General features: G+C 35.5%; 3 non-coding genes across 3 annotated transcripts; 1 reads left to right on the forward strand and 2 right to left on the reverse strand.

Moving 5' to 3' along the window:
• The first annotated feature begins 13655 nt into the window (after positions 1-13655).
• On the forward strand, positions 13656-13737 carry Trnas-aga (transfer RNA serine (anticodon AGA)). Its single transcript has one exon. It is a non-coding gene; the product is annotated as a tRNA-Ser (tRNA).
• A 350-nt stretch (positions 13738-14087) lies between these two features.
• Positions 14088-14304, reverse strand: LOC139990396 (small nucleolar RNA U3). The gene has a single exon (XR_011800557.1). It is a non-coding gene; the product is annotated as a small nucleolar RNA U3 (small nucleolar RNA).
• A 4225-nt stretch (positions 14305-18529) lies between these two features.
• On the reverse strand, positions 18530-18746 carry LOC139990400 (small nucleolar RNA U3). Its single transcript, XR_011800560.1, has one exon. It is a non-coding gene; the product is annotated as a small nucleolar RNA U3 (small nucleolar RNA).
• Between the last annotated feature and the right edge of the window lie 428 nt (positions 18747-19174).

Raw genomic sequence — 19174 nt, forward strand, 5'->3', positions numbered from 1 at the left:
CGACATATATATGTCGTGATGTCCTTGGAAAACGGGGCGTGTAATGAGTCTTGCTGAGAGTTGTCCATGGTTGTCTTATATCAGATGAATTTTATTTATGGGAATGTGTTACAAAAGTTAACAAACGATATCGATGATCAAGTGATCGTGATATCTATGACGATGAATTTAGGTTCGATAACGAATACACGGTCAACGGGATGACAAGCGTTCTTTGTACTAGTCGAACTTATCGAATTGAATCTCAGTCCAAGTGGAACTGCCCTTATATACTCTTCTCCGTATTCCCCAGATCAATCCCTGTTTTTAAGGAGAGTTATTTAATTACTTTATACCTCTGTTAGGTACACGTCCCTTCCGTGACCGTGGCTACGTTCAGGGACCCATTATGTCACTTCGAGCCCAAGCCCACTGTCATAAATCTCGGATAATTATAATTGACTTGACTCATAAACAGTTATTTCTCAGTTTTATTGTTTAAGTACGGCTATAATAAAAGGTCTTGACTAAAGTATTGGGTGACTTTCCCAAACATTCCGAAAGAAAGGCTCCGGTGTCCTTTCATCTCCGACATATATATTGTATAGTCTTGAATGAAGCTTTTAATTCAAAATATAATTGAAATTTTCAAGCTACTTTTTCCAATCCTCGAAATATATTAACTTTAGCTACTGATCGATTTTAGGTCCTCGTTGTAATTCTTTCACCGACTATACGCACAAAGCCGGACGTATCTGTTCGACGTTACAACGTAATTATTTAATGGAAGAGAACAGAACGGATTGTATTAATAAATTCCCACGACAAACAATCAAAAGCAGGAATGATATTCGAGCGTTCATGTAACTACAACTGGAAAACCTTCGAGCAGATTACAAAGTAAGCTACGTATATGACAAATTGTTTTCGAGCTTTCATCTGGTATGAATTAAAAGGTGTTGATGAAACTGCAGTTTGTTGGAAATGTATGTGTTTTTGGAGATACGATGTTGCGTTGAAATTTGTATTTAATTATATAGCGAGATAAAATACTGAGGTATATGTTTATTATGTTGTTTATTATGTTGTAACATATAAAATATCTTATGATTCTGTTGTATTAATATTTTTAGATCTCCTTCCTATGCGTTGCGAGATAATTCATTTACGGACGAATCGGAAGCCTTATTGGATCAAAGGAATCTTTCAAATTTTTATAGTACATTTCATACATTTTTTCTAGAACCTAAAAACCAATTTTTAGAAATTGCATTAAGATGTCAGAAAACTTTCATCCTGATAAAGAGATTAGAGAAGACGCTGATGCAAGCTTGATTTAATAAATTTTCTTAGATTTGGCAAAAGTAGAAGACGCTTCGAGTCCTTGTGATTCTCTGTTCAATTCTCTCGTACGTCCATTGCGAACACGACGAATGCAATTGCAAACGTAGGGAAGGAGATTTGAAAACCTTTCCAATCGTTCGAAAACTAAAATCAATCGAGAAACCAGAAAAATCAATTCTTACGCGACAAAAGCATTTCAAAGAAAAACAATTTCACCGTCTCGACCGGATGTTAAAGCGTAAAACACGGGAAAAAAGAAATGAACGTTGGAAAACAGGAGGAAACGAGAAGTCGGTGTTTTGATTACGGTGACAATTTCACGGGAAGTATAAAAGTTTCGCTGGCTCAGCGCTGGGTCTCTGGTTTGATTTTAATAAAAGCGAACGAGGGGAGATCCGAGTTCGACTTCTTCGGGACGAGGCTCTCGCGGTCTGAGGGAAAAACGAGCACGAGATCGCCGCAAGTTTTCGCCGCGAGACTTTTCCCCAGGTTGGATATTTATTCGAAGTTCGAGCGAGGGATACAACCAGGCTACTTGCATTGGCAACCTGGCCAGGAAATCGGGAAGTTGACGAAACTCTGGACTATTCGTCGGCGATTCGTACCTTCATATTTTCTTATGATTACGTCAATATCTCGGTTTTGTTCCCAACACAGTAAAATAACTATAATAATAAAAAATAAAAAAATGGTAATATTGGTACTTTGTTAAAACAACGATATATCTAAGAAGTCGTTACTTCTCAGATATCAATTAAAATATACTATAAATATCTATATAAATAATCAAATAAAGAAGATTATACGAATATCGAACATACCTAAACATCAATTACTATTAGAGAAGATTAGAGACATTATTCGTTCCATTTAAATAATCTTTTAACACATAAATTATTTGCAAGAAGAAACTGTGATGATTCCTTGAAGAATGCAATTTTCTTAGTTGTGTCATTTTCGTAACAAATCGATGATACGAACCAAAAGAACAAGACACGTGAATATACTGGCGTTTGTGTACTTTATCGTTAAACATGAATTGGTAAATAACCTGATTACTCTCGAATAACACGACATGTACTTGTATTATAGACAGAACCGTATAACATGGTTTTTCAATTGCACCGATTCTGTAAACAATAACGCGAAACACAATAATCGCGTATGTACGAATCCAAAGTCTCGTATAACAGAGTCTTGAATAGCGCGGCTAATTACCGCGTCATTCGAGAATTCTCGGTGTGCAATGTTTGTTATGCGAATCCTTTGGTAACTAAATAAGATACTGTACGATAATTTGCCGTTAGAGTAAAATGTAACAATGTAATATAACTTACGAATCGATGACTTCGGTAATGAATTTTATATTCCAATCAAAGCGCTTCACTCACCTGTAACGTAAAAGGAAAATAACAATTAATTTATTAAGTAACATTATCGAATGTTTCATATCCTAAAAATATCCTCATTTATAAGATTGTTTTTTTATTCATACTTTAAATGCTCGAGAAGATAATAAGAAATCTAACGTTGAAACAGGCATTTGTAAAAATGGTACAAATGAATATTTTTCAAATTCTAATGACGACGAAGTTGCTGTTTACTCGTGCTGCAAGGACCGAGAAGGAAATGCTTATTATATGAAAGGAACTCAGGAGACAATGGGAAAGTGATACGAATCAAGCGACGTAAACTCTTAAACTAAAAATAAAAAATGTAGAAACGCAAAGCTCCGAGTCAAACCTAACCCAACCAAAACGCATCTCCGCTAACAATACCCTCTCACGAGCAACCTCCTCGCATTAGTTCAAGCTATTCCCATTCAAGCCGATCCTCCGTTGTCAAACAGACAAGAGCTCGATTCTGCGAACTTACGCACGCACGTCGCACTTGCATTCCTACCGAGGACCAATTAGAAGGTAACAGTAAGCGTCAAGAGTTTCGTACTTCAACTTGAAGAAAAAGAAGAAGCGGTTAGAATTCTTTCGTCTCGTTTGGTGGTCGAAGGAGTGAAGCTCGTTTCGTTTCCTTTCGTTTCGAAACACAAAGGAAGAAAGAGAGAGACAAAGACATTGGCCCATTGCGACGCCCGTTAAAACATACGCTCGTATCCTTCTATGGTCAGGATGTGCAGGCAGCGACAACGATTTACGACCAATAAAGTAGCAATAACGATCGTTACATTGGTGTCATCGGAGACCAGAGGGCTGCATCGTACGCGCTCGTGCGACATCCTCGACGAACCTACACCAGAGACGAGTCCGCGTTCCTCTTCGCCCTTCGAAGACGACGCCTTTTACGCTTTGAGAAATGGCTAAGCTACCTCGTACAGGTGTTTGCGCTCGAGTTTACGGCCTCCTGCCAACCACGGAATCGGACAAGTTACTACGTGTGTTTGCGAGAATCATTTTTACGAACTAGATGCGTTTCTCTCGCGGAAGCTTCCGTTTTAGGGTCCAAAGATCGATGCTGATAGTCGGTAGATCTTTTTTAATCTTCACGAGTCATCGTGTTTTGAATGAACGTATTAGTTGGAGAATATTTATAGGTGGATTAAGCATGTTTAGGTATTCATTGGAAATGTAGATAGGTAAATACGTATATATGTAAAGCACAGTGCGAAGGAGTGTACAAAATCTTTTGTATATTCTAATAGCGATAGTAGTACGAAGAGGTGAGGCTGAGGAGTGAAAGATTTGTTAAATAGGCGATCGGTGTGTGTGACGTTCAGAAGAATATTAATCATATTTTTATAGGCCGTATTTTATTTCTGTTCCATAGCAGCGAATGGAAAATTCGAAATAGGTGCTTGATCAATTTTTTTTATTCTGATATATTTATTGGAATATTTAACGTCAGGTATTGTTATTGATATGAATAACGGCTAACAGAATTTTCTAGGATTTACGACAAATCTTGGTTTTTGGAAAATGAAAAGCTTCGGTGCTGGAAAAAAAATTATCCGCGCTTACAATTTCTTAATTTATTATACGTATAAAGTAAAAGTAGAATTTGCATAGTCAAAAATGTTGATATTCTGATTTAACTATTATTGGAATTTTTCTCCGTACTACTTTTTGCATTCGATGGTTCTGTTAAATATTTATAAACAAGCATAAATATAGTTCGTACGATTAGAATTTTTTCCTCAAACAGCGCTATATAATAAATTATCGGCTTAACTATTTATGATTAAAACTACTAGAAAAATGTTTTTCATTTGTTATTATTACAGATCCGTAATTAATAATATTTTGCGTAAATTTGATATCTATGGAGTTGAAACGAAATGAAATTAATTACGATATTTTCACATGAAATTATCCACGATCTTATTATAATTTTATTAAAAAAGAATCATACCAATGCTATATATATATATATTAAAAAAAAAGTATCATATTAATATTTTAACGATTACCAAATACCCAATAGAGAATTCAAACAGAAGTTCGAGATTATATTATGAAGTTGTTTCAGGAACGAGAAGGAGGAAGCAATCGGCCAATTCTAATAACGTTCGACACTGTTATTTCCTGAAAGGATTTCATTGAGCTAATTGACTGAATGAAATCGATAAAGGAAATTCCCGTTCCATCGCGGGAAGGTATAAATTGTTCGAGTTTATGTTTCTTCTTGAAGGATAAAGGACTTTCGAGCGAGAGAGCCATTAATGGTATTTGTAATTGTGCTTTGGAAAGTCGATTGATGCCGGCACTTGTTGCTCTTGATTATTGCGATCGATTGGAGAACTTGCGCGTTTGAGGTGAAAGTTACGTTCAATGATAACAATAACTTTTTTGTGGCAATTCGAACTTTGCAGAAAGCTGTCGTACTTTCGCAATTAGGTTTCTATAATTATTTTACGATTATATCTGTAGGTAGTTTTTGCACGATACGATATAATTTATAATTCTAAACTTGAATTAGATTTAAGATTACAAATGTCGTGTACTAGGATATTTAATAAAAAGCAATAAAGATTAAAATAATTCGAGAAGCTACGAGTTTATATTTTGCTTGATTAAACAAGTATCAACTATTAGTGGAAATCATAATTTGTTAATTAAATAAAGATATTTATCTTGATGTACTAACGAAGATCGACAATGACGGATAAAATATATTTCAAACGATATAAACAGAATTTCTATCCTCTTATTATTTGAATCTGTATTTTCCAAATATGTACGTTTCCAGAAACAGGAAATAATTAAAAATTCTGGATTAAAATTAAGACGGTAGAAATGGCTCGATACACGCACGCGCAAGCTCACAAAAGGTACAAATATAACAAGGAACAAAACACAGCAACAACGAATAAAATTACACGTCCATTTCTACAAGATTGTAAAGAAAGTCCCTTTCAAAAGCAATTCTATAAATACCCGTAAACGTTTATACAAATTATTCAGAACTGCTGGTCTCGTTCCACTCGCCAAAGATAATGCTCGATTTTACGCTGACTATTTTCGCATTCAGACCCGCCGTTATTTTGTTCGCCCATGGCATGGTCACATTAAATCATAGAGGGTTATTCGACGATACGCTCCTTGCGGCAAATATAAATACAAAATCAGGTGACCGGAAAGAGGAACGAAAGAACGATTTTATTCGGTTCGTGGATTAACCAGTTTCATCGAGGAACAAAATAAAGAAGAAAAAGGTAAAAAGGTACTGGCTGGTTTCCCCGCTGAAGTGAAACGATTCTTGCTACTTTAATAGAATATTTAAACACGATAAAAAAGAAAGAAGCACCTTTGTTTCTAGAAATATTCGTTGTACATCCGTTCCTTTGGCTTTGCCAATTAATGTGTCCGTTGTCAGCGTTACATTATTTAACTGAAATCTCCATAATTGCATTACAAGAAGGCAACACCATGGTGTAATGCGATTTGATCGAGAAGCAATTACCTTTTAGCGTAACACTTTTCCCACCCTACGAGAATTCATTTGGCGAAATAGGATTTTAGGATAGGGAAGCTCTTTGTCCAATATTGAAAAAGAAAAAGAAAAGGAAAAAAAGAGATAGCGGTTTTTTTTTATATTTGTCAGATGGTTGTTATTAAATGTAGAACGATTTATATTTTCGCAATTTTCGTTTTTTAGCTTCTCTTTGCTTTTGTTTTTTTTTTTTTTTTTTTTTAGAATTGACGAATGCAAATATTATCGACGCGACGTGAGTTTGGTTGAATTTCTAGAACGTGCTTTTAGTGGATTGGTATAAAATAGTGTTCGGCTGGTGTAAAAAAAAAAGGGGCAATTAAAATATTTTCAATATTTTTTCGACTAATCAGAAGTCTGGAATTCTGAGAAAAAGAAACACGAAAGAAAGGAAAAATAAAATTAAATATTCGAGATCAGTGCACACGTACGTCGATAATGGTCGTGGTAAGAAATGTTCCAGATAGAAATCGACTGGTTTCAAGATGAACGTAATTCAACCTATTTATTTTCCTTGTAAATGAACGGTTAAAAAACGTATAGAACGCGAACTTATTTTTTAACGCAATGTTACACGTTTTATTGCATAAATCAACTCGATTCGGTATGTATTACAAAACAATATTACCATTTTTCTATCAAAAGCATATTCTATTTCCTATCACAAATATATTTTGAATTTTAAAATGAATATCGAAGCTTAAATCTTGTCAGGAAAGACGAAGATTCCCAAAATTATCCTCGTAAATATAAACCTACTCAAAAACTGAAGTGTGTAGCCAGCACCATTTCGCAACTAATGAAAATTGCAGAAATGGGTAAATAGGGCGAGGTGGGTGTGAAACAAACGAGGCAAGGATCCACAGGAAACAGGTTAACTAGGTTGTATTTAAGAGAGTAGGGAGGGTTTCCCATGGGACAAAAGTTGCATCGTATCGCAATGACGATAGCCGAAACGGTTGTGAAACCGTTCTCTCCTCCGGCTCTGTAATGGCCCCGCTCGGAATAGTTTCAGAAAAATGGCCCCGCCGGCTGAACTTAAATAAACGCCGGCACAACGCGGTCCTGGATAAAACGATTTATTGGCGTGCCGCGAGTGGATAACGCTATCCATTTGTACGTAATTCCGGGCTATGGCCCACCCTTATCCGAAATTGTTACCGGCCGGAACGAATTTTCTGTTCACGTCCGTGTCCGGCGAAAACGCTCGACGTTCGCGGACAAATCCGACCGGTTTTCGCAAGAGAATTTCAATTTTATCCACCATTTTCTATTCTTCTTTCGACTGGTTTTGTAGAGGCTGGATTTAATTAGAGACAATTGGTTTTTATTTTTTTATTCTTGGAAGAATGTTTCAGAAAATGAAGGAAGTTGCTGCAATAGAAGCAAGCAGCTCCGGTTTTCAGTAACTCGAATAAGTCTAGAACAATCGACTGAGAACTTCGTCTCGAGTTAAATCTAACGTTCCTAGTTATAAATATTAACACATTTGAATATGAAATTTATACTTTTCTTTCAGTTGCAACAAATGTCATACAATTTAGATATTTAAATGGTCTCCTTATTGCTGCAAACCCTTTAATTATGATCGTACAACAAATTCATTTGATCAGTGCTCAAATATTTCACTTGAGTTAGAAAAATTTACCAAATGTCCAGCTGGACAAATTGTAAAGTACAAATTAAATAATAAAAAAAAATATTTCATTTCATTTCTACAAATCAATTCATGTAATAATATCGAACTCCCACATTCTGCCATTCCAATAGACCAATTAGAATCTTCTCTCTAAATCATTGTCATTAATTACAACGAACTACGCTTCAACCCATTCAAATATCATGTACAAATTATAGTGTTAGATTACATTAAATTATTGTATTATAAATTACGATACACAGCATACTCTTTCACGCTCATTCTAACAACAAAATTCAATCGCTGTATCTCACACAACAAATAAAGAATTAAAAAATAAATCTAATAATTGAACCTTCATATACCGTAAACGTGGAATATTAACAGCAATTTCACGTACCCTATTAGACGATGGAGATTGTTCCCTTTAATATGGTGTTTGTTTTCTTATTCCGACACGACTTCCCGTTGCGGAAATATCGTTCAATCCGGATCGTAATTCTCTTTACTCTACTCTCTCTTTCTTTCTCGCACAGCATCGGTCCTCTCTCTCTCGCACTACCCACTGACCTACCCCAGGCGAGACTCGCGTGCGCTGGTCAGTGGCGCGTTTGACTCGACGCTTTTTTTCCCACTATTGCTACTAGCCACGCGTACGCATTTCCAGCAAAAGAAGTAGGTCACTCCGTTCCCGGAATTTCAGCCGCCATTCAGAATTCTCTGCGTTCAGCGCCAAACACTTTGCATCCCTCTGACTCCGAAACCGACCGAGTTATCGATTCGAAACGAAATGCATTTTCAAGAGTACGAGCGTCTGTCTTTGCCGGATGCATTTGACTTTGAAATTTTGAGTACTTTGTGGAGTTTGTACCTGTGTTAAGAATTTGGTAGGATGGTGCACATTTGAAATGGATATGTCACTTGTTGGTAGTTATGGAATGTGTAGCTTAACACGTTCAGATGGTCATCGGTGATCCACGTTACTACATTTCTTGGAACGATAAAAATAAGTCGAATTTCATGCACCAAAAATTTGTCGTCGATATTAACAGGAAATGTACGATGTAATATTTCGAAGAAGTTAAACGTTTTATATTACGCGATTTATTGCAGCTGCAGGGTAGAAAAATATCAAATTCGCATGGTAGTCAACGCGTTAATGATTTAGTGTGTCGTTTGCGTTGTTAATCAGTTAATTCATATTATCAAATTTTAGATTAGATACCGAAATATTTGCTATTGCGCCTAGACCGAGGGACCTTTAATCGGCCGAATTTCTTTATTCGTCGAATAAATTCGACTTCAGATTTCTATATTTTTCGTTGCAGCTGATATAGGAAATTCCGAGCACAGTCTCAACACGTCTGAGAAACGGATGAGTGTACCGGGTCTTAAAGCCACGCGTTACGTCTTAATTACGTTCGTGTCGTCGGCTGCGAATCCAGGAATTCGTGGAAGGACCGGTAGAAAGAATGTGCCCGGATTAAGCTGGGACGAACGTGACTTAAATCCATTGCAACCCCACGGAACGCCGGAATCGTTTATAACCGTCAGGGTCGCAGTTACGCGCGAGGAACAGCCACGAAATAGAGACAACGGGGCCGTAGGTGAGAACGAAGCTACTTTCAGAGAGAGAAAGATGGAGAAATAGGGTTGAAACTGGTTCCGGAACGAAATAGAGAAGTGGAAGCAGTCTCTCACGAGATAAGGAACGGGGAGTCCGTTGAAGATGAAATAAAGAAACAGTGTGTGTGAGAATAAGAAAGAGGAAGAGGGACGGGGTTTGTGTATGTACGTGTGCTTCTCTACAGGGCGTTGCAAAATACATGGACTCGCGAAAGTATTCGATCGTTTGTAGGAATCTTTTACATCGATATAATTTAAAAAATCCAACTTGGTTGAAAGGATTGTTTTACTCGCTAAGAATTACGACGAGTATTATTATAGTTTCGATATTTTACGTATTTGTTCGTGTTATAATCCATGTATTTTAGAACCACCAATTTTCCAAATTTAATAAATGAAATTTCAAAACGTTTTATGTAACGCATATAATGTGTACGTACAAGTTTTCTATGAGCTGCGAACGAGGTAAAAAGAAGGGTTCGCCGACTGATATTTACTCATGTCAGTATAGTTTTTAGCGTATATCGAAATGGTTTATAATTTGAAAAATAAGGGGCGTCGAGCGTTCAGGATGTACTCTGAAAATATCCTCCACATATTTTGTGACACCTTGTATAATAAGGAGGAAGTTTGTGTGCGTGAAGGTGAAGGTACTGAAGGAAATAAAATAGGGAAAATGTAACAGACAGGGCAACGAATAAGGTGGTAGGCAATAAAGAGATACAATAAGAGGAGAGGAAATGAAGGGGTGAATTTTGCGAGGGAATTGCGGCAAGCAAAAGACACTGTTGGTAAATAAAAACAACTAAGGAGAATATTTGGAAGTTCTCCGATAGCTAATGCAAATTTCGACGAATAATATACAAATTGTATCAACACTTCAAGCAGATGCACCGATTAGCATAAACTGATCGCATTGCGATATGAATAAATATGAGCCATAAGTATTTCGAATGATATGTAATGAATTTTGAAATTTATTTTCGAACAACGCACGTATGTATCTGATATGATGGAACATAGTATGACAATCTTGTTAAAAAAACGGTCATCGTTTGGAGAATCAATTAACCATAATAAAAAATTTAATCGATACATTCAATTTATAATCGAAATAAATATTCCACGATAAAACGCAAAATATGAAAAATATCCGAAAATATCTCTCACCTCCGTGTTAACGGATGAATAACGCAAACGACATCGTACCGTAACGCGCTCGTATTATCCCACATCATCACGAGCAAATCTCTGGTTCAGCCTCGCGAATGTCTTCCGTAGAATGTCTCTCATTTGCGTGCTGCTGCGACCAAGCTTCAAGCTATCAGCTTAACGCCTCGATGAGTCCGAATCGTTCCTCGATTCGTCGTCGATTCGTATACGTGTCTTCGAGAAGAAGCTAATCCGATGACATCGTATTTTCAACCGGGCCGAAGCTCTATCTGTGTCGCGGCGATTGAATATCCCAGCCTCGACAGGAAAGAGAGTTACGATATTGAGCAAGAATGGAAAAAGGTGAAGCAGCTTCGAGAATATTTAAGACGGTTTCGAGGTTCTATTTCCGCTAGATGATAAAAGGAAAAAGACAAAAGTGAATGTAACGAGGTATGAAAAACGATAAGGAATCCTCTAAGGAGAACGAGGAATTTTCTTATTTTAATCGAAGGCGCGAGTTCTTTTGACAGAATAAGTATACAGGGTGTCGTATAATTGGTGATATAATTATGGTGCGATTCTAGGTGTAAGAATAACTCAAAAATATATTATACGTATAGTGAAAGGAATATGGGAAAAGACGAAACTTCTAACTTGCCAATTTACTCATATTATTAGACTAATTTTATAAGAACGATTTTTCTATTGTTTGAGACAACACAACGTTAGACAAAGGGCTTACAAGATAAAATGGTGAATAAATCACGTGGAAAATTTTAATTCTAGTTTCTTAACACCTACTATAAATACGTTTGTATCGATAACCACGATGACTTTTTTTCGAAATTTATATTTGCAAAATAAAAATTTTGAAATACCATACATACTACCATATATACATATTTACCCTAGACTCGTAGCCCTTTTGTTATAAAGCTTCCGATTACTTTTTATTCGTAAGTTTTACAACGTGTTTATTCAGGAATATTTTGGAGAAGATTCCTCAAATACATATCAGCTCAATCGCAACCTTCATACGATTGAAACACGTGATTTACATTCCTCTGGGATTATTTCACTAATAAAATCGCGCACGAACACGAAACTACCCCATGTTTCCAGCGATCCATCACTTCCGTTCCCAAATTCCAGTGCAACAATTCAACGTTCAAAAATCCTCTGTTTCAAATATAATCCACAACATGGACCGATTTCATCTGGATACGAGATTGTCGAACATTTATACCACCCCTTCCCCCCTGATGACACGTGAGCCCGCGGGTTTACAACGTGCTCAGTACGCGTTTCCTGTTTGCTATTAAATAAAGCCTTTAGCCTCGTCTGGACGAAACTAACGACGCGCGTTTACCGTGCAAATACCACTGCCATTAGTCGCGCGAGCAGAAGAGGATACAGTCGAGGGCAAAAATAAGTGGACAAGCAGTGGAAGTATGTAGGTATCAACGAAGTTTAATCGAATTAGTACTAGCGTTATATACTTCAGTTTTATTTATTGTAGTATTTAGTTAGAAGGCAAAAGAGTACAAATCAAATTTTGAATGAAACTGCATAAGTGGATAAGTGTATGCTAATATATTCCTGTCTTTCGCTAACAGTTCTAATAGCACAAGTCAACATCAATTCTTTCCCGTCTTTTTATCTGAGACTCTAATAGTATACACTGGCGTGCAAAATTTTGCGGCCAGTTAGATTTTTCACTTTATGTTTGTAATGAAATATTTCAGAGAATTTTAAGTAATATTATGCCACTATGTAACAATATTTCCGTCGATCATACTATTCTCTTTTACTTATTATACCCTCATATTTAATATTACTCAACATTTTTTAAATATCGCTTTTCGGATATAAGGTTAAACGCTAGTTTATTCTAAATTTTTGCACACCACTGTATGTCGAAAATACGATACAATACGATATAGTTGCGCATTAAATACTATAGGTGCTTTTCTGCAAAACTAATAATTCTCACTTATGTATGTTCTTGTCTCTACCCAACAAAAGATATATCCTTGTAGTACGTAAAAATTATGTAATAAATAATTGAAATTAATACTTACATTTTTGTGTGAGTAAGGCGTATTTAATGAAACTTCATTGATCTTCCTATTTTCCACTATTTGTGCACTTATTTTTGTGCTCGATTGTATTAGCAAGTTAAGAGGTAAATTTATACGATCGCGGCGTTGAAACACACTGCATCATCGACGCTACTTTCGTTAATCAGCCAATCACCCCCTGTTGGTGATTACGCGATGATTCACTACGCTGTTTTTAACCATCGATGTCCAGACTGATTCGTTCAATTTTGTCCGGCTTTGTATTTTATTCGCGTGTAAGTTCGATCGAAACGATACCATTGTCACGGCTGCTGTGTTTGACCGATTTCACGTTGATAAAACACCGGTCCCCCTGTGTGACCCCATGAGCTTGTTAATCAGTTGCTTTGACTTCTTTATTGCTTGTATTTCAGGGTATTACCGCTCCCAGGATCGCGTGCACCCGGAAATTGATTGGAATTGGCCAGCTTTGTAACACAGATTAGATCTGTTGTTAAACCGGGAACTCAGCGCGTGATTCTGTTGCTTGTTGTAATTAAGCTTTTTAATTTGTGTGTAATTGGCGGTGGATCGATTTCAATAATTGCGACCAAGTTTCTAGTTAGTCTTTAATTTTAATAGTTACTTTTTAATTGTGCGATTATATTAATAGCGACAAGTTCACGTTTTTAATTCTTTCTCAAGAGAACGACACAGTGCAAGCACATTTTAATTGCGCCGATAAATTACATTTTTTACTAATGTAATGTTGATTGACGACACGTGAGAAATTAATTTGTAAAACATTGAATTAAATTATTTTTTAAAAATTGTATTAACATTTCATTATTTTTTAAAAGTACAATATTGCAATCCACGTTCGTTCACAAGGAAAAGTAATGCAACCGGCAGTCGTGGCCGAGTGGTTAAGGCGTCTGACTAGAAATCAGATTCCCTCTGGGAGCGTAGGTTCGAGTCCTACCGACTGCGAAAAATGTTGAAAACCATTTTTTGTCATTTTTTCATGTTTAAAAATTTCTAACAACTTTTTGCATCAATATATAATAATTCTTCATTCAATATATGTGAACAATATTGTACACATACCTTGGGTTATGCTGTTGTACAATACAATTATATATAAAATTTTTGTATATAATATTTTTCTTATAAATTCTTCTATAAGATTAAAAAATATATACAAAAATAAAAATATACACAATTTTTAATTCATTGACATACAAATTAAATTACATTGACTTCATTCTCAATTTTCTTTGCTTGTATAACTTTATGTTTCCTATTTATAATAAATTTTGTTTTTATAATTAAATATATAAACCACTCAGAAAGCACCCTTCCCATCCCCCATGCACTGAGTGCATGGGGTGAACGATCATCGATGACTGAGAGATCGAAACAGAGCCAATCTCTCGAGTCTTCCTCACGCTCAGGAAAGGGTGCCACGCCTCGTCATCGTGGCTGTATCAATTCAGCCTGTTGGCTAAATATCAAAAGAAGGCATTCTTTAGCAGTGATCCTGTGAAGAATGGTCCTAATTTCTACTGCCTCGACGATGCCTATTTCTAACAGCTTGTGTACTGTTTCTACTGCGGGAACTCGTTTAACCGCTTGGCCACCTATAAGGAGAATCTTGAACTAGTGTCAAATGATGATGTCATGCGTTACGTAACTATACAATGATATTGTAGTAAAATCACAGATAACATATAAGGTAATTGAATAGCATTTCTTAATTGGAACCATACATTTTTTTCTACACCATTCAGTAGATTTTTTAATTCTCTACAAAAAAGTATTAAGGTTATTGGGCCGAAAAATGAATAGCCATCTTTCCTACTTTTAGAAATCATAGAAGATGATATAGAAGATTATATGGCTCCCGTTGTTAGCTTTTTTTCTTTCAATATACGTTGATCTCAAAACTCTTAACCCGTAATTACAGACATAGGGATGAAAACATCGTGGCAAAGTTGCAAGAGTCGACGTGATTGCATTTTAATTAAAGGATTGAATCTGCCACTAGCTACTAGGATCGGCCACTAGCTACGATTCAACAATTAATTAACAGTTGCAGCTCTTGTCGTTGACAGTTGCCTAGACGGAAAAAAAAAAATTTATACAGAAAGTTCCTGTTTCCATCATCCGCGTAACGTGCTCTCGAAACAACGAAAGTTCAACGATCGTATCCGGCTACTTTCCGTTGTATTCCACGCGTCGAACGAAATTGGAATAAACAATTCATCAGACACTCTGATACGATGGAATTTGTTGAAACTTCGGACGGAGAATTTCATTGAACTGCGTATAACGAATTCTAGTTCGGATTCAGATTTTATTGCGTCCTGGAAACGCAACTTTTAGAGTGTTGTACTTCAGAGTAAAAAAGAAAAGAAATCTGCCAAAGAAATTTCTTTGAAGATATTCTTTTCCTTATTGGCTCAAGAACTATTCTATAGAAGTCGTCCTATTATTTAATAATTACTTTTCTGCTCTACATCATCTTTTTTAAGTAGTTATGAATGTACATACGTATAGTAATTCTTGAATATACCACAATTATTTACTACTACCACATTAGTATATAAGAATATATGAATCAATTAATTATCCCAGATTCTATAGTTCAGATACTAATTTCTCTTTTTTCTCATTTTTTCGCCCATATTTCCATTCTAAGGCAGCTCTTATCCACAGACAACACCTAATTCAATTTTCACTTATCAGTTCTTTTTTCCTTGCAATTACCAAAAACACGTCAACACTTTTGTCAACGTTAGTGTCACTTTCAATTAATACTACCACACAATTGCATATTATATATACCCGTAGGTATCTTATTTTCACGATATAATTCAAATTCTAGTTATTTATACATTACTGTATTGACATTATAGAGATTCCTCGTGTTCTGCTATTAATACGATTCGTATTATCTTTTTCAAATAACCCAGCCGAATTTGCTCGACGCACGGAGCACCAACGTTCAATTTACTCGTCTATCCATGACGGCAATGATAACAATGCTCGAGCGATCCGGTCACGGTGGCCCGGTTCTTTCGTCAGTGGCATTTGCATGACACAACGGCGAATTAGCCGAACGCCAGTGCCAGTGGTCCAGCGAACGGTTTCGTCGCTGGTGTTTTCGCTGTTCGGCGTCGAAACGCGGGTGGACGCGTGGGCGTCGCTGAGTAACCCGCACGCACCAGTGGGTGGACACGTGTGCCGCTTGTTTGGCCGCGTGCAATGGCCCACAGCGACGTGCCAAGACGCCGGTAAACAATGCGAACATACATTACACTTACAAGCATCCACTATCCACCATTGTGTACGCACCCCTTGTTCCCATTGCCTTTCGGCTTTCTATCCTTTTGCTCTCTTTTTCGACTGTTTTTTGTTACTCTGCAACTCGTTTCGCACCTTCTATTTGTCGTTTGTTTTGCAGTGTTTCGGCTGTTTGTTTGGTGAGGCTGGATTTTCATTATTTCGTAGGTGGTTCAACTATCTGGCGACTTTTCCGAGATTTTATAAAAGGGGATGAAAATGCAGGGTAGTGTTTTTGTTTGGAAGACTGATGTGGAATCTATTTGATTGGAGAATAGATTTTTATATAGTAATAATTGGAGTGGTAATTGAGACATTGGCAAAATGTTAAAAGTGCAGTTATTTGATTTTGAAAATTGATGTAATAACTATAGTGTAGTAATTTGTAATTTAAACTGAAGTACATTTATAATTAACCATATTTGTGATATATTTGACATTAAATTTTAAATATGTTTGTAATTTGATTTTAAATATTTTCTAAATAAAAAGTGGAGCCATAGATAAGTACATACTGTAGGTACGTGTACAATTTCACATCTTAATAAATTGAAATATTTTATTGATATCCAGACACGAAACGTATATTTTAATTACATTACAGTAAAATACATTCCACTAAATGGCATCCAATATTAAAACGTGTCAAAAAGTTGATCACGTGTTAATTAATCATTCAAGTTTCATCGTTGTTGTCTCGTTACATTCGAATTCAATAATATTCGCAGAGATAACCGCAATATCTATTAAACAAATAGACGTGTCGTTAATCAATTGGTGGTCGCAACCAATTATATTCATAGACGTTATGTCCTTTATTTCGGACCAGTTAAATCGATCCAATTTGCGATATGACATAATAATTAATTGTCGGTTTGGTTATATTTGTTGTCCTGATTATTATTTGAAAAGCTAGATCAGTCAGAAAAACGAAAATTTCAGAAGATTTCTTAAAAGAAATTACTGTGCACTTTTTAGTGCAAAATTTTACAAACTAGATGTCTTAGAAAATATATTTTTTAATAGAAATAACTTATAAATTGATGTCAATTGCAGTTTGTTATAAAATTGTTTTCAAACCGGAAAAAGATATTCTAGCAAATCAAATTCAAGAAGTACAAAAATTAAGCGTGTAATTAGAAAAAAAGATTGAATAAAATAAGTGATTAATTAAGAGGTGGAAAAATTGTCCTTCCGGTTCTTCTCTTTCTTTCAAATCATAAATCTAAAAATAACGATTAATTACTTGTCCTTAATATAATCTTCTGTTCTATTCTCTTTTGTTCAGACCTTTTACTTTTCTTAGAGATTTAATCACTAAAACTGTCACAGTTTCTTCCTTATTTATTTTACATTCGTTTTACTCATTTGTTTTTCGGCGTTGTTTTATCAAGCATTGTTAACAACAATGTTTGTCGAATCTTTACTTGCGTTTGTTTCTCCATCTTATTCCAGGTTTTTGATTTTTGTGCTTCTTTCCAGTTCAACGTTACTATATTCGAACAGTCTTGTTTCTATTTGCCTTCTTTCGATTCTTTTCTACTATTTTATTTTTCTCTTTAGTCCTTTATCCATCCCTTCTTTTCGTATTTTTATCGTTAGCTTTTCAGCTTAACGTCTATAAGACTGGATTGCAATCAACTATCGAAACGAAGCTTATTCGATAAAATAACAAAAAATGAAAATTGCATGATTTCTACCTTATAAAATTTGAATAGAAAATAAAATTGTATAATTATTTTATTATTATATCGTAAAATTAACGTTCATTATTATTATTTATTGTATATTCATAAATTTATAATAGATTATTCCGAGGAAAATATTTGATGATCATTATTTTTTCTTCTTCTTTGATGCAAGTGATATCCTCATCCGAACGGTTTACATGTTTTCTCTACTTTGCAACTAATTGGAAAGATGCTGGAAAGTTTGGCTAGCGGAAGTTCGCTGCTTCCACGGCGAGAAGTGTCCTAGCATTAATTAAAGAACTTTCTGCCTACCAGAGAACCGGTGTTTTATTTTTTAAATTTTCAACGGTAGCCTGCATCCTCCCTCTTCATTTATTTCGCTCGAATAATTATTTACGATCATCTTAAAATTAGCTAATCATCGTTTTCCACGATAACTTTTCATTCGTGCCGGCCAATTTTACTAATTCTTTCGTTTTCTTCCCAATATTGTATTTCAAAACCTACTATTATTATAAATAATATCAGAGATTACCTTGTTGTTTATAATTTCAATAGAGAAAAAGCTAATTTACCATATTGTTTTCACGTTGAACCGATAAACTGTTAATCTTCAATCCGGATCAAATTGAAAACTTTACCAATGCTTTTAAAATTTATAATTGATTTATTTTTAATTTATTTTACTTGAACTTCAGATCTCTCTCTTATAAAGTAATTTAAGTTTGATATTTTGATCATTAAAAACCACTCAGAAAGCACCCTTCCCATCCCCCATGTACTGAGTACATGGGGTGAACGATCATCGATGACTGAGAGATCGAAACAGAGTCGATCTCTCGAGTCTTCCTCACGCTCAGGAAAGGGTGCCACGCCTCGTCATCGTGGCTGCATCAATTCAGCCTGTTGGCTAGATATCAAAAGAAGGCATTCTTTAGCAGTGATCCTGTGAAGAATGGTCCTAATTTCTACTGCCTCGACGATGCCTATTTCTAACAGCCTGTGTACTGTTTCTACTGCGGGAACTCGTTTAACTGCTTGGCCACCTATAAGGAGAATCTTGAACTAATGTCAAATGATAGTCCTATTAAAGCACTAGTAAATGATGTTAAATGTAATATATGTACTTAGATCAAATTAATTAGCGTGTACATGTATATTATAATAAATACAATGGCATGCCATATTTTCTATTTCTGTAGCCACTATAAATACAATTGAAAGATGAAGAAAAGTATAAAATCATATTCGAACATCTTTAAATTCCTGAGATCTGTTAAAATGTTTCATTCAATTTGACGTATATATAGATTAATGTCAGTTAGTTTAATAAGGTTATTAGAGATACTTACTGGATCGAGGGAATCTTTAAAAAGAAAGAAAAGGATTCG

This window comes from Bombus fervidus, chromosome 8 (genome assembly GCF_041682495.2).
Source record: "Bombus fervidus isolate BK054 chromosome 8, iyBomFerv1, whole genome shotgun sequence".
Taxonomy (NCBI): Eukaryota; Metazoa; Arthropoda; class Insecta; order Hymenoptera; family Apidae; genus Bombus; species Bombus fervidus.